The following is an 18,135-nucleotide window of genomic DNA, read 5'->3' on the forward strand; positions in this document are numbered from 1 at the left end:
TTACAAAACCGATTCAACCGAGACCTGTAGATGATGCACGACTAGACTGTTACGATCATTTTCCAATGTTTACATCACAGGGCCGATGTCGTCTTTGCAAAAATGGTAAAACCATGATTATGTGTATAAAATGTCAACAAAGGCTTTGTCTAACTGCCAAAAAATCGTGTTACATAAGATTCCACAAGGAAAAGTAGTTATTTTATGTTTAGAATTTTATTTTTTGTTATTTTTCCCAGAAGTTTATTATTTTGTTTTTATTTTAATGTAGTTGTAAGCTAGAAGTTTTACTTTTGTTGTAAGAAATGTATAACATTTTTAAGATAACATTAAGTTTTTTAACAATATTTTATGACTGATGTTTAAAAGACTGTTTCTATAATGTTGCTAATAATAATTTTGTTCTAATTTTTAATTTTATGTTGTGATAATGTTCATGGTATTCATGAATCCGGCAGCACGAATAATGTGCATTGTTCGTTTTATGTGACGTGTTTTCATTCACCTTGACTGTACATGTAATGGGCATTGTCCGTTTTATGTGACATAATAAAAACCATTTAAGGAATTAAAATTTTTTTTTTTTTTTTTCATTTTCCTCTTTTCTATCCTTATTCCAATACATGTTTAAAATTTTACCAAAATATTCGCAAGGAATCTAGGGGTGACAATTTAAGGGTTAATATGTTATAGGTATAAATAAAACGAGTTACCCGCTCAGCTACCCGAGACATATTTATTTAATACGTCCATAAATAAATCAAATGTTTTTAAATTCTTGAGTCGATGAAAATTGTATATTTTATTTTTATACCTACGTATTTTTTATGTTATTAATTTAAGTGTTTGCCTCTTTTGTTGTTACTTTTTCTGTTTGGTGTTAACTTTTTCGTTTTTAATATGTCTATGTATGCTGTGTGTGTGTGTGTGTGTGTTGTGCTGTTCTTGATAAATAAATGTTTTTTTTCTTTCTTTCATATGTATTTTATTTTACCTCTACACCCTTTACTTAACACATGTATGCCAATGAATTTTGAGAGGAAATATAGTTATTTATTACTTAATTTGTTAAAAAATATACTTGGAATAAACATGTTTATTCTTCTGTGAAAATCCTGTAAGAAAGACATAGAGCTCGTTCCTTCAATGCGAATAAAAAAACTAATCAATTCATTTCGGATTGAATTTGGTTTATATTCATGTTTGAGACTCGAATTACTTACATTTTCAGTATCTTTTATATTATATTTATTTACAGAATTAATTTGTAACTTAGTTGAGAAAATAATGTATTTTATGTAGACAATAATTTTTTTTAACATAAGTACAACTAAACTGCCTTGACATATTCAGAACTAAACCAATTGGGTCTAAATGCTTCCAAACAAAAAAATTATCATCCAAATCGGTTCAACCCGCCAAAAATTCTGTCGTAACATTGTATCAAACACAAAAATACAGTCGTATTGAAAATATCCTCTTTTTGAACTCTCGGAAAATAAAGGTTAACCACCCACTTAAACAAGATAATATTTTAAATAAGACACCATTTAACGTTCATATTTACTCAGTAAATAATATATGGACCTTTTAAGGTTACCATTAATATAAGTTCAAAGTATATTTACGCCTATATAAGCCTAAGATAATGTATTTTCACATCCCACTCTGTAAGAAAGTCGAATTTTCTTTTCATCTCTTAATTGCGCATGTACTTGGAACTTTATCGTTTTAATACTTTTTAAAAGCTGTAATATATTATGTAGGTATGTAATATATTATGTAGGTATGTAATATATGTAATATATTATGTAATATATTATGTATGCTGTACAGGTGACTTGATATAGGTATAATAGTTTTAAAGCGGTGAAAGTAACAAAAAAATGAACATTACCTAGCCAAAACTTATTACTTTCAGAAATATTTTTATATATTTATTTTTATTTAACTCTTTAATAGTTGTACAGAACAATATTTAACGTTTTTTGAATATTTTCCAACTCCTTCGGGAAAACGATAAAAAGTAGAAAAAGGTAATACTATACTAGGTCAATCGCGTCACTTATTCCAATCTCTCAACCTGCTTAACCAATTTTGATTAGGTACTTCAGCAGCAGAAAGCTTCATTACTTTCGAAACAAAGACAGTACATATTTATTTTCAGTATAAAAATGAGTCAACGAAAGAAACCAGGATCAGTATCTAGTTTATAAAGATCCTTACAAACGATAAATTACAGTTAATATTATGTACATTGATCTCAATTAGTGTTGCGAATTTTACAATAATTGTGCTAATGAATAATTAAATTAAATTTGAAGGTTGACTGGCAGAGATGGTTTTGAGCCATAAGGCCGCCATTTGTACATTTTGAATGGTTTTGTTGTATTTTTATTTGATAAGACTTTTGTACAATAAAGAGTAAATAAATAAATAAATAAATAAATGAAACTAAACAATGATAGTAATACAAATGTTTGCAAAATTTGATTACACAAATAACATGAGTAGAGCATTTCAGACCTAATTGACTGACAGATCCATAATAATAATATTATGTAATACCTTTAACCCGACTGTACTAGAAAGAGTAATGTTTTTCCTATGTATAAAATTATTTCTTCGGCAATTGTAGAGAAAATGTTTCTCTTTAGTAGTATTATTACTATTAAATCTATTTTTAAAATGCTTAAGTATTTAATATTGATCGTCTCCTGACTGAGAAAACTGTGGAAAGCAGAGATTTTCCTTTTCTTTCATTTTATTATTATTTATTTTCGTTTATTTATTTATTGCCTACTTGCTACAGTGGTCTTCGCGTGAGTGTACAACCTGGGTCCTGGGTTCGATTCCGACCGACGCATTGTTTTTTAACAAGACATGTCACAGTTTATCAGGAGAGTAGATCACCTACTTGTCCGTAAGAAAATCGATCAGTGAAACAGATATATAATGTATCTGCCCCTTACCCAACAAAGGGACATACGACATAACACTAGTTCTAGAAGTTAAATTTCTTACAACTCATGAAACATGAACCTGATACTTAAATAACAACGAAACCGAAATTTCAAGGAAAATTTTCATAATAAAATCACATTAGCTGTTTCCATAGAAAATAATATTAATTCTTTTATAAGCATTCCCAATAGACTTATTTATTTTTACACAAATCGGATTTATATCAAACAAGGGAAACATTACTGTTATGAATGCGAAACAGATATTATTAAGGAAAATGTTTATTATTTACGATTCCCGTAGAAATAATGTAAATATACTTTTGGGATGTATTACAAAAAGCTGCATTGGTTGTGACGTATTATGAAATGTTTGAAGGGGATATTGAATTTTATATATTGTGTTTTACTTTTTTAATTACTAGTTTCCCGCGCGCGGTTTCACCCGCTTTGGAAAAAACCTCATAAATTATATACTTAATACCACACACACACACAAATGCATACATGCACACCCAAATAGTGGGTAGAATGTATTAGCGCCTTAATATTGTAACAACACCTTTTTTGTAATTCTACATTCTTGTAAATAAATGAAATTTGAATTTGAATTTGAATTTGAATTTAAATTTTCTCGGGAAACACTCTTTTGTTGCTTAGCTTTAAAGATAAGACTAGCATACATCAGGACGGACAGACTGACGATATGATAGATATTATAGACTTTGTGTTTTTCCGCACCCTGCTTCGCTTGCGTTTACCTTTTGAAGTCACATTTCCTGTACATTTCACTAGTATCATGTATTTTCCATTGTGTAGAGATAGAAAAGCTTAATGGCAAGTGCCAGCCAAATTAAAATAATAAGTAAAGTGTAATTTTAAATGACATCACTACATAGTATAAAACAAAGTCGCTTTCTCGGTCCCTATGTCCCTTTGTATGCTTAAATCTTTAAAACTACGCAACGGATTTTGATGCGGTTTTTTTAATAGATAGAGTGATTCAAGAGAAAAGTTTTAGTATATTATATATTAGGTTTTAGACAAAGCGGGCAAAGCCGCGGGCGGTAAGCTAGTTTCACATAAATTAACGTACCTATTCTTTATTTGATCCATAGATTACACAAAATATTAAAATTGCATCGAAAAGTATAACAAATATTATTGGTAAAACATGAGGCAACATAATATAAGGCAACAAATCATGCCCAGTACATCTCATCTCATCTTATACCAGTAAAATTTCCAAAGTGGAAAAGAGACAGCGCGCTATGCGTCGTCTAGCGCCATCACTGTCCCACATTGGAAATAATACTGCTATAAGACATCATGGGTCCTAGCGTTATGTAATTTATTCTGAGTCTGCGATTAAGAGCCTCACAATAATAAGATGACAGTGGTTTCCTCAATTATCCCGAAACACTCTGGATTTATTAATGCAAATCATCGGTGGTTTGAGAGTTATTTTGACTAGCTGTAACCCGCCTCTCTTGCTATCTATCAATGTTTCTGTGGTTATATTATATTATATTTTATACATATATTAGTTATATACTAGCTGCGCTCCGCGGTTTCACCCGCGTGGCTTCACTCCTGTTGGTTGTAGCGTGATGATATATAGCCTATAGCCTTCTTATATAAATGGGCTATCTAACACCGAAATAATTTTTCAAATCGGACCAGTAATTCCAAAGATTAGCGCGTTCAAACAAACAAACTCTCACATCTTTATAATATTATTTGATGATTCTGATTTACCCTTTACACATTATGAAAAAATAACTTATCTATCAATCAATCTACTTCCCAAATTAGTAAGAATATTGGTTCATTGCTACAGCTTTAATAAATTATATTAACGCACCAACTGGCAAAAGGGCGGTATAATTAGGATAAATTCGATCCAGAATTTATGTTGTACCCAATTATTTCAATGAAATTATATCTTGGAATCTATACATATTATAATAAATCTGAAGAAGGGTCAATTGTACATTGAAAATATTGAAAAAATAAATAGGGTGTTACTGGATCGATACCAAACCCAAATATGTGATTAAAAAATTTTTTGTCTGTCTGTATGTGAAGGCATCACGTGAAATCTAACTGTTCGATTTCAATTAAACTTGGTATAATTATACCTTATTATCCTGGGCATAAAATAGGATACTTTTTATCCCGGAAAAATACGTATAAAAAAAATCTTATTTTTTCCGCGTGGACGGAGTCGCGGGCGGAAGCTAGTATTAAATAACATTATTATATTACAGTAATGATCGACGAATACTTCTGGCAGGGAGTTCTGAGTTACTTAAACCTTACTAAAATGATCAGGTGTGATGTTGAAAATTACAACTCTACATAAAAAATAATTAATACCTTAATCTAAAATAAGTTATTATATTACGATATTATAAAAACAATTTAACGACTAAACGACATTTTTTGTGTTCAATTTCTTAGTTTTATTTAATAAGCTGTCTATAACAGCAAATTGCTATCAAAAAAGTAACAAATATATTCCAATAACATGAAAATTTTTGATCAAATTCGAAGAATCGCTTGAATATAAGTAACAATATACCGTCGATATTAATTTATATAAAAAACTAGCCGCGCTCCGCGGTTTCACCCGCATGGCTCCGCTCCTGTTGATCTTAGCGTCATGATATATCCATCCATGATAATATGATATATTTATCCATGAGCCTATATAGCCATCCTCGATGAATGGGCTATCTAACACCAAAATAATTTATGAAATCGGACCAGTAGTTCCTGAGATCAGCGCCTCAAACTAACAAACAAACTATTCAGCTTTATAATATTAAAGTATAGACTATAAGTTAAACAGAACTTATCCAGAAGTTTTGAAACGCTAAGCTTCTATCAACGCTTAATTTAGCCAAAGTAGAGAATGATCGATAGGCATTTTTGTAATCAATTTATTGTTAATAATGTTTCATAATATCAAACACAAAGATATATTTATTCAATACTTCTTGTAGAAGTACTTTTAAATCATATTAAGATAGATTTTCAATAATTTAAGGGCCGGTGATAAATATATACCGGTTACTTAAGTATTTATTAAAGAGAAGAGCCGATAAAAAACTGTGTAGAGGCTCTCTTAAAATCATGTCAATTTGACAAACGATGTTCTGCCTTACGCTTATCACTTGCTTATCACTAATATTTTTGAAAAATGTTGTCCGATTTTGGAGACCTACCTGATATGCTAAATTTCATGAGAATCGGTCTAGCCAATTCAAAAGTGAATGGTAAATAACATTGTAACACAATAATTTTATATATAGAGAAAATAAACACTGAAGACAACTGCTAGGCAACATATTGCATAAAGAGCAAATGTATGTACAAAGAGATAAAAACTTTATTGTCGTATAACATAAGATGCTGTAATCATAATAATACAACTTTTTATATAAATAATACATTAAATATATAATTCATATTATAACTTTGTATATCGTATTATATTTCAATTTCTAAAGATTCTAAATTTAACGTAGTATAATTGAATTGTTAACCAATTAATTATAAACTCGAAATTTTAAACAAATGAAATGTATACCACTCGAAAGATAAATTTCAACTTTAATATTTAGCAAACTCTAGATAGAGCCGAACTTTACAATCAAACTTTGCGATTAAAATAATTAAAAAGGTCTTTATTAGCTGAATTAAATGGAAAGGAATGGATTCGTAGCACTGGCAGCCTAAAAGCCCTTAACGTACGTCGTAAAAAAAGAAAATTCGCGCGTTTATTTCCCGCGTTTTCTCGCCGGCCCCGGTTGAGCTAGTCGCTCGTGAGCCGTCGTGTAGAGCGCACGTATCTAACGTATTATTACAAATTGTCATACTATTTCTATCGTGATCAAATTGTGGATTATCTATGGTGACAGTGGATTTCACGGTGGTGTGTGTGTGTTGAAATAAATTTTGTGTGTGTTTGTTTTCTGGCGTTCGAATATTTGTAAGTATTTTTTTTGCTCAAAATTTAATGTGCTGAAAATTTTTAATTACACCTAAAAAAGGTAAATGTAAAAATATTAATTTTATTATTGCAATAAATGTTTTTTTTATTAAAATTTGAATATTCATAGGTCAATATTATGTATTTCCATATTATTAAATTTCATAATACACTATTTTTTACGAATTAATAACATTGAATTATGTATAAAACACGAAAAATAAATTGTAGAGATGACTCTACAATTTTCTCTATGTGTCTATAAAAAAATATTCACACGTAAATCATTTCATAGCCTTTTGCATTGTGATTTAAGTTAGTTTCGAATGTTTTTGTGCTACACGGTAATTATGACTACGACGAACAAAAGAACCACGGCCATTTTGAAGCGGGCAACATTTTAAACGTACAGTTAAATCGAATTGTTAAAAACCACGAATCTGTTAATGGCTCTATATGACAATTTGTACTGAGAATGACGTGAATGGTTAGCGAAATATGTATATGAATATATGTACCATTTATTCTTGTATGTAATCTATAGGCTCTTTAATTCTAGTCTTGTGAGATAATCGTAGCAAGCGCAGATACATTAATTACCGTTTAAGCTGTGTGATTACCTTGGTACAGTGGTTAAGGCATGAGCGTAGAGTGGATCTTGGGTTCGGTTCCCGGTGGAGAAGAAAAAAATGTCGGTCTGCTAGGAGAAAGGCCGATCACCTACTTGTCTCAAAAGAAAATCGTTCAGTGAAGCTGATGTATGCATAATGGATCTGCCCCATACCCCACTTGGGGACACGGGACTTCACTATAAGCTGTGTCAAAAATTTTAACGAGGTAGTATAGAAAATTGAATCTCTATCATTCATAGAAAATTTTATTGTGATATTACTAAGAAAAACCTGAAAAGTATAGACTATGATAGAGATAGAGAACAGATTCAAAATATATATTCTACGATAATTTTGCATACATTTTTTATTCTCAACTGTCTTTATACATATTTAAATTAACCGTTTTACAAAAACAATGTTAAGTTTTACGTTAAATACAATGAAAACGTAATTAAAATGATTAATTAACTCCATTTATCTTACTCTCATAAAAACTCTACTTTTTTTAAATATTCGTAACCAAGGCTTAATGACAGACATTTTTGAATTTAAAAAGACTCTCAAGAGACTCTCACACACTATTTTAAAATGTCACAGTCAGATGGTGAACGACTTTGAAAACCGGCGCCTCTCCACTAATACGGAGAGGCAAATGCTGAGTAGTCCACCTTATCACAAATACTGACCAAATACTAGAATATATCTGATGTAATTTTTATTTTTTATTTTCTATTGTTCTTAAAATGTATTAGTTGTAAGCTAAAATGTTGTATTTGTGATTAAATGTATTTTCTTTCTTTCTTTCTTTCAAATGAGTGACTACTGACTAAGTAGTATAACTATAATAATATAGTGACTCTACATATTATCAAACCTATAAAATCCATTTGACGATTTGAATATCTCTTCTTCGTACCCCTTTATCTTTAAATGTTTCCAAAAAACCTTACCAAATCGGTTATTAGAAATAATATTTAAATTATTTAAACATGGAGGTCATTACCAATTTTTCGCCAATTGAAATGGTTCGCACGTGCGCATATCTATAATTTTGACGCGGAAAGTCGTATATCTTTTTGACATTCGACTTGTACGTGACTCTTACATTTATAACTGTTTTATGGTTCATTTGGATATCCTGTGATATTTATCAACCGACTTCAAAAATGATGTTCTCAATTCGACTATATTTTTTGCGTTTGTTTCCTCAGGACTTTCGATTTGGTTAACCGATTTTGATAATATTTGAAATTTTTGAAAAATTTGAAAATATATCAAATATAGGTTCCGTTTTTTTTTAATTATCAATTTTCTACACACAAACCTATACCCATTCTTTCACATATAAACATTTCTTATGTATTTCGTTTCATAGAATTCTACCTTTTTCAATTGATATAAAGGGCAAATTTCCAAAAAAAAAAAATCATATCTAATGATAAAGATGACCTGACAAAATGTATAACTTACGATTATATAAAGAACGTACAGACAATGTCAATATTCATTTTTATTTACATAGATGTGTAAATTTTAGAAGACAATACATTAGTGTTAAGAAATTGATTACATTTTAATATGTTTTAAATAACGTTTCGTGATTAATATTATTAGATTGATTAGTTTCCACATACCACTCTACATTTCTGGCCTACTTAAAAGACACAAGTCTCTCTCTGTTCAATCTATTTCAGACCACTGTACAAAGGACATAGGTTTATCCTATAGTAGGTAGGTCCATTTGGCTCGATTGAAAGACATAGTGCATTAGTTGAAATTGAAATTGAAATAAAATTCTATCACGAACCTCTTTCGCATTTCTACTCTGCATTATAGATATTTTAATCACAAGTATCAAAATCATAATTAATTTTAATCTTAAAATAATCGTAAACTATCTTACGACCTTTAAAATTCATTAATAGAATATTAAAGAAATATAGATACACTAGCTGCGCTCCGCGGTTTCACCCGTATTGCTCCGTTCCTGTTGGTCTTAGCGTGATGATTATAGCCTTAAGCCTTCCTCGATAAATGTGCTATCTAACACCGAAAGAATTTTTCAAATCTGACCAGAGGTTCCTGAGATTAGTGCGTTCAAACAAACAAACTATTCAGATTTATAATATTAGTATTAGTATAGCTTTAGAAAAAGCACCCTGAAAAATTCAATTTGTGATAATTTGAAAACGTAGTTATAAAACAGGATTTTAAGAACATTACTTTTTCGCTTTATCAAGGATTTTCCTTAAGAAGTAGGTATTACGCAAAGCTGATGAGTTTTTGATACATATTAATATTAACTAAAAGGTGAACTTACGTTTTTTGAAAGGTGAAATATTTCTTTAGCTGAAGTAGAAGTTTTTAGCTCTATGTTTTAATAAAAGTTATAATCTCAGGTCTTATTATTTTAAGACATTAATTATAATATCAAAAAGTACCCACCTAAATCATTGTAGAAAGCAATAAAATAATAACAGGTTCTTAAATTATAATAGTTCAGCGTATTTCATTATTGTCTCACTTTAAAAATATTTCATACACACATAATGTTAAAAATAAACAAATATAAATTTTCAATAATCACCCATAAATAAAAAACTAATTCTTAAATGCAATTATATGACAAACTATAACAATAAAGTTAACTTGGCACAAAATTTTTATGACTTGTAATAAATAGTTAAATATTTTGGAGTGAAACAAAACTCTGGTTTATAATTTGCACGCAAGTGTGAATAGTAAACATTATAATAAAATTGTAGAACTGTTTATTTGTTATTGCAATTCAGAATAAAGATTCAAAATTGTACTAGTTTTTACGTACTATTGGTTATTTATGAGTATGATGGAATATAGAGTGTAGGTTGTGTATGTGTATGAAGGTATACTTACATTTGCCTATTTTCAAATAAAATTGTCCATCCCATAAAATATCCTGGAATTTCTTCACTAAGGCCCATATTATCAATTGTAGTTTAAACCGCGGTATCTAGATTAAACTGTTATTCGTGGATTAACTCGTCTTCGATATACAGCTTAAACTGTGGTTTTAATCTACAATTGAAATGACAGGCCAGGGGCCATTTTAAAATCGTTTGTTAAAACTTAGGTTATTCGTCGGTTTAACATATTAAACAACGATTTCTTAAATGTGTTCTATTACCCATCTTTTGACATTCTAGGTGATATTTTTATGTTGTTGTGTACCTTATATAATAGAAGCTTTCCACTCGCGGCATCGCCCGCCCAGCCAAAGAAAAACCCGCATAGTTCCCGTTCCCGTGGGATTTCCGGGATAAAACCTATCCTATGTCCTTTCTCGGGTATCAAAATATCTCTATACCAAATTTCATGCAAATTGGTTTAGTAGTTAAGGCGTGATTGAGTAACAGACAGACAGACAAGGTTACTTTCGTATTTATAATATTAGATGGATTACTTTATTGGACAGGTTTTAACCAAGGATTGAAAGTTTCCCCCTTAAAAGATTGTAAGTTGTAATATTTCAACTTAAAGCTAATTGTCTTTAAACTGAAAAACAACCATCGCGTGACCTTTTTAATGAAACTGTTCTCCGTATTATTAATACTTAATAATATTGGCAAAGGTTCAAATCTGAGTGATTTATTAAATAACAAAATTCCAAGTAACATCAAACATTAGGAAGTTAAAATGACTTTACCACTACGCTATCGAGTTATAGGTACCTATTATAATATAATTGATAAGTTCTATTACTATACAAACACATATATTATGATCTTAATATATATAAATCTCGTGTCACACTGTTTGTCCTCAATGGACTCCTAAACCACTTAACCGATTATAATAAAATTCGCACACCATGTGCAGTTCGATCCAACTTGAGAGATAGGATAGTTTAAAGCACAAAGCGGACGAAGCCGCGGGCGGAAAGCTAGTTATATTATAATTTTCAGATGAAGGCTGAACAGGAACATACTAAACAAGTTCAGATTTTATTTGCTTCAGCCCTTTAAACATAACTGTATCAAATATGTATTTATATTGACATTAGTTCGTCGTCCGGGTTGACCTGGAAAACTAATAAATATGAGGCGTGCAATAAAGCCTTTGTCATTGAGAAATAATGTACTTTTCTTCTAGAGCAATAATTTTCAAAATCGGATTAAAACCTCGTCCCTGACTTATAAAGTATTTTTTTTTTAAATATGAGTACCTGAATACAATTTTCGCATTAGTGGTTAGTAATAAATCTATTGTGCTATTAAAGTTTAATATATCTGTTAAAACATATTCATTTTTTATTTTGTGTTATATATTATATTTTACGGCTTTTTTTTAGTGGGCCCTCTTCACAATTTATGGGCAGTGTTGGACGAGTAGAAGCAATCACCATAATGTAGAGGGCATATCTATGATCGGCTGTAATTGCAGATTCATAATCACCGTAATGGCGGCAAACATCGACGATCATTTGTTGGGCCAACGCTGACCATTGTGTAGATGACAGGAAGAAAAGAAAGAGTCAGAAGACTGACAGAAAAAGAGGTTATATAAAGATTCTTGTGAGCTCAAGCAGTTAGGACTTTTCAAGTTAAAAGTTTTCAGTTCTAACTTACTGATTGTAAAGGAATAAAACTTTTTGAAGATCGTTGACGTTTTCAAGTGTGATCCTACAAAGTTTAGAGCTCGCTCCGGAGAATATTTTTTGCGACATAGCCAAAAATTTCTTTATTTTTTTTATCAGTTGTTTAATTTCGATATGTAAGCTTTACTTGGATCTTAATTTTATGATAATATGTCTTGAAATCTATTTATTACAGGAACAGTCTTTTGGCATTATAATTATAATATTTGTCTATGAAAATAAATTTAATTGAATGAAAAAGAGTGTGTGTGCCGAGCACACGTGTCAGAAGTGAAACGTTTGTAAGATTCAAAGATACCAAAGTCGTCACTTTACACTATGACGTGACGGTATTAGCATGATGCGAATTTTACGCTAAACGCAGCTTAAGAAGTTTCACTTCAAAATCTCTATCACGTAATAAAGATTTTGTTCCTAATTTTATTCTTGCATATATTATCAGAATGATAAAAATAGGTGTTGGCCTAATTATTAACTATCAATTGCTAATGGATGAAATGAGTTATTGCAAAACTAATATCTCGAAACACTCGCTTGATTCGATCTAAATATATAAATATTTTATTTAATTGTATTGTCATAAGTAATATACTCTAGTAAACCCACGCTGCTTTGTTTTCTTTCAAAGGATAATTTTTTGTGACATTTTTGCAAGTTTTTTCATTAAAACGACGCGGACGATGCTTGTAGCCTAATAAATACCAAAACTATTCAGTTTTAAAATATTATGTGTTCAAATTAAGAAGTCAAGAAGATTATTAAATTTTTAGCGAATTTGAGACGTAGTATTTTTATTTTTATTATGTTTTTCAAATACTAATTTATTGCGATTTAAATCCTTTAAGAAGTAAATACGGAAATTAATACGGATTTTCTCAAAAAAACCTTGAGTAGCACTCAATTTGAGCACAAAAACGTATTGCCAGTGTAATCTCTGTTGCGCTCTGGCAAGAACTAGTAATTAACTATTGTGCCTTTGGTATTGGATGCTCTATCGTTAATGTCAGTAATACTTTACGCGAATTTCGTATGTATTCCATAGTTTTAAAGGTGACTTTGCCCTGATTTAGTTTAGTCATACATAGAGTTGTTATCAATTTTCTTAAGTGCATTTATTTTGAGTTGGCTCAAAATAATTGAACTGAATTAACATGATATTTGAAGTATTCGATTGTGTAACAGTTTGTATGTGTTTTTATTATATTGAAATGTGCAATAATTGAAAGGCTATAAGATCTCTACTTTATTTTATTTTTAAATTAAATTGTAATATTGACATGATTTTGTCAATATTACAATTTAATTTAAATGTGTGTGTGTGTGTTTGATGTGGTTAGTGGTCAGTACCCTGGAGCCGAATTCATCTTTCTGGGAGATTTTAACGCCTGTCATAACGAATGGCTCTATCCATTCCAGAAGACCGATCATGCCGGAAGAGAAATTTTCAACTTCGCATTGACCCATAATCTCACCCAGCTAGTTCACGAAGCGACACGTGTACCTGACATTGAAGACCACACCGCAAACTGCTTAGACCTTCTGCTAACAACTGATCCAGACAGACATACAGTATCTGTATCTTCACCCCTAGGCACATCTGATCACTGTCTGGTGAAAACTGTATCAAACCTTCCTCCTCCAGACACCACCGCAAGATACAAACGGAGAGTATGGAAGTACAAGTTAGCAGATTGGGATGAGTTGCGTCACTTTTTTGCTAGTTATCCTTGGAGGCAAGTCTGCTTCTCATCTGCAGACCCATCTACCTGTGCGGATAATGTCGTTGATGTAATTCGTCAGGGAATGGAATATTATATTCCTTTCTCAGATGTTTACATTGATGGCAGAGCCAAACCATGGTTTAATGCCGAATGCATCACTGCGGAGAACCGAAAGCACACGGCCTACAAAGCCTGGGTTGATGCTCGTCTTCGCAAAGCCCCAGATCTGCGCTTGAAAAAGAGAGCATTTAACAAAGCCGCCAAACACTGCAAAAAAGTACTCCGAAAGGCTCAATTCGACCGAATCCAGAACGTTGGCAAAAGACTAATATCCTACCCTTCAGGTAGTAAGGCCTTTTGGTCTCTTGCCAAGATTGTCGAATCGAACTTTTGTCGCCCTTCACTACCACCTTTACTTAAGTCCGATGGTTCACTGGCACATAGCGCTAAGGATAAAGCAGATTTACTAGCATCACTTTTCGCAGAAAATTCACGACTAGATTGTGGGGACAAATCTCCACCCCTCATTCCCCATTGTGGCACATATATGTCTGATCTTCATATCACTCAGAAGACAGTTCTTAAAACCCTCCGCAATCTAGACGTGAACAAATCCAGTGGACCGGACGGTTTGCCAGCGGTAGTATTTAAGAATTGTGCACCAGAATTGTCTCCAGTGCTGACGCGCCTTTTCCGCCTTTCATTAAAATCAGGAATAGTTCCCAAAAGCTGGAAGCTTGCCAATGTTCAGCCCGTGCCGAAGAAGGGTAGTCGTGCTGATCCTACGAACTATCGACCCATATCAATAACCTCCATACTCTCTAAGATTATGGAGCGTATATTGAACGATCAACTACTTGCATACCTAGAAGCCAACGACCTCCTAAGCGACCGACAGTATGGATTCCGCAAAAAGAGGTCGACTGGCGATCTTCTAGCGCACGCTACGCATTTATGGGGGGAGGCCTTGGATAATCACGGTGAGGCACTTGCCGTCTCCCTAGACATCTCCAAGGCTTTCGACAAAGTTTGGCACGCGAGCCTTTTGAGCAAGCTTCCATCTTATGGAATTCCAAATGACCTGTGCGTCTGGATAGCTGATTTCTTGAGTGAACGTACGATTCGTGTCATTATTGACGGTTGTTCGTCAGATGAAATGACCATTAATGCCGGTGTTCCTCAGGGATCTGTTCTCTCAGCGACTTTATTCCTTCTGCACATAAACGACCTCCTCAAACCTAACATGTTCGGTTATGCAGATGATACTACTGTCGTAGAGAGGTACCTGTCCAGCGCTCAAGCATCTCAGGTCAGTATCAGATTTGAACGGGAGGCCATGATTTCGCGTATCAACTCAGCCTTGCTGGACGTCACGAATTGGGCCAATGATAATCTGGTTGAATTTAACACTACCAAAACACAGGCGTGTCTTTTTACTGCGAAGCGGAATCCACTTCACCTATCTCCTTCTTTTCATGATGTACCGATAGCATTAACCCCCAACCTCGAATTACTGGGTATGTCGATTTCTGCAAATCTTAACTTTCGTCAATTCATTGAAGCCAAAGCCCAAGTAGCTGCCAAAAAGCTTGGCATATTAGCAAAAGTGAGACATTTCTTCACACCGGCACAGCTCCTTCAACTCTACCAAGCTCAAATTCGGTCGTGTGTGGAGTATTGCAGTCATCTTTGGGCGGGTTCCGCCAAAACTCACCTTGGTGCTTTGGAATCAATGGAGAGACGTGCTTGTAGAATCATTGGCGATCCCTCATTAATTCGTCGTGGCCTTCAAAGTCTTGACCATCGCCGGCAAGTAGCATGCCTATCGGTTTTCTACAGAATTCATTTTGGTGAATGTGCGAATGAACTCCACCACCTGTTTCCATCTTCCCCATTTCTTCACCGCACATCTAGACGGGGAATGGGATTCCATCCCTTCACAGTCGACATTCCTCATGTACGTACGCAGCGTTATGCAAATTCTTTTTTCATCCGAACTGCGAAGGAATGGAATGCTCTTCTATCGTCGGTGTTCCCCGTGGACTACAATATCCAGCTCTTCAAGTCCAGAGTGAATAGGCTTCTTCTGGGTAGACGTGCTCCTAAATAGATCGCATCACTGCTTTACATCAGGCTGGATAGCGGTCAAACGTCTACCTATTTATAATAAAAAAAAAAAAATGATTTTAAAAGAGCAACTTTGGAGTTTCTTGTCGTTTCTTCTCCATAGATACTGCTTTCCGCATCGGTGGTTAATGTTAAAAATATTATGTTATGACGATTTAAAAATTCTTCTAGAAGAAGTCTAATTAAATAAATAAATGTTTGAGTTTGAGTTTATTAAAATATTCGTAAACACACATATTATATATTAAATAATGCGTTTTAAAATTTATTTCAAAAATAATATTCCATTTCTGTAAATAAATAAACCCACGTGTTTTTATTCAATCGAAAATTCCGCTTATTCGTCAATATAGAAAAATTATATGCAATCATTTCTATTTTTATTTTAATGCCTACATTTTGCATCAAATAACATTGGTTTCATATTTACGTATCAGAATTTAAAATGTTAAATAAGTGATTTTTCAAATATAATTATGGTAATTACGCGCTGTTCAAAATTTAGTTATGCGTAATTAATGTAATAAATTATGAATCATAAATATTTCATTTACTTATAATTTACTAGCTGTACCCGCGGTTTCACCCGCGTGGCTCCGCTCCTATTGGTCTTAACATGATGATATATACCCTTCCTCGATAAATAGTCTATCTAACACTGAAATAATTTTTCAAGTCGGACCAGTCTGTTCCTAAGATTAGCGCGTTCAAACAAACAAACTCTTCAGCTTTATAATATTAGAATAGATTGAGCTTGTTACCTTTTGCCCCGGTTACCTGGAAGAGATTATTGCTAAGTGATAAGGCCGCCTAATAAACTATAATATTGTGTTTTTAAATAAAATTGTAGCATAATTTCCTTTATTTAAAGTTAAATAAATAAATAAGTACTTATTTTAGTATCTAAATGATCTACAAATACCCCCAAATTTATTACAAACCACAAATAATACTATCTTAAAAGCAATTTAAACTAAAACTAAGCATTTATAAACTTACAGTACATAAAACAGTTAATTTAAGACCTCAGTAACATTTAATTCCAAAACCGGCCACTGTAAAATGTAACCGCAAACATTTGCAAATAACGTAATTTAGATTAACTTTGGAAAAACTTATTTAGATTTATATTTGGGTTTCCTTGTTTGGTTTAACAAAGGTTTAGATCTCTTTATAGTCTATTGAATCTAAACTAATATTATAATACTTAAGTTTATTTGTTTGTTTGAACGTACTAATCTCAGGATCTACAGGGTGCTACGGGTCCGATTTGAAAAATTATTGCAGTGTTGGATAGCCCATTTATCGACGAAGGCTATTTAGCTATATAATATCATCAAGCTAAGACTAATAGGAGCGGAGCAATGCAGGTAAAACTGCGGGACACAGCTCGTTAATTTAGCTTGACTAGAAAGTAGAATTTTAAAGTTCAAAATGTTACGACAAATATTATTAGTAAATGTTCTTTAAATTAAACAATACACTAATAATTTGTATCTTTGCAATTTACAAAACAAATTTATAGACTAGAACAACTAAATCTAAGCCAAAGGCAAGACATATTTATAAACCAGGCATTTTGCGCGAATGTACTAGAATATAATAATATTATCTGCATTCACTATTTCAATGATATTAATATGCATTTGGCTTAAAATTGTATGTTAAATGTATCAAACTATAAATAAAAGACGAAACGTCGCCCGACAGAAATAACATGATGACTTCAAACTTGCTTCAAACAAATGTTGCTAAATTAAGATTGTCAACTCTCTGAGATTTGTACAGATTTATTTTCAACGTGAGGATTTTATTGGCTTTTAAATAGGTTATGACAATATTCTTTTTGGATATCCGACGCAGACAGTTACGTTTTTGATATTTGAAATTTAATAATATATGGATGGTGGAGTTTATTTTTAATATTTAATGAACAAAAAAGTATTAGAACTTGCAGTTCTTTCGATGATACATTTTATATAATATATTTTGGAGTTTTTTGACTTTGTGGAGCCCAGACAAAGCTAGAAGGCGTCGCGGCAGGCCGAAGAAAAGATGGCGGGATGAACTGGACCAA

General features: G+C 32.2%; 1 protein-coding gene across 1 annotated transcript in view; it reads left to right on the forward strand.

Moving 5' to 3' along the window:
• Positions 1-6,798: 6,798 nt before the first annotated feature.
• The window catches only part of LOC123702679 (octopamine receptor beta-2R), a 156,272-nt gene continuing 144,935 nt past the window's right edge, over positions 6,799-18,135 (forward strand). Inside the window, exon 1 of the mRNA XM_045650456.1 lies at positions 6,799-6,960. The gene's annotated coding sequence lies outside the window, so the exon portion shown is untranslated. The remainder of the gene's footprint in view (positions 6,961-18,135) is intronic.

The sequence above is a fragment of the Colias croceus genome, chromosome 24, assembly GCF_905220415.1.
Source record: "Colias croceus chromosome 24, ilColCroc2.1".
NCBI classification, from domain to species: domain Eukaryota; kingdom Metazoa; phylum Arthropoda; class Insecta; order Lepidoptera; family Pieridae; genus Colias; species Colias croceus.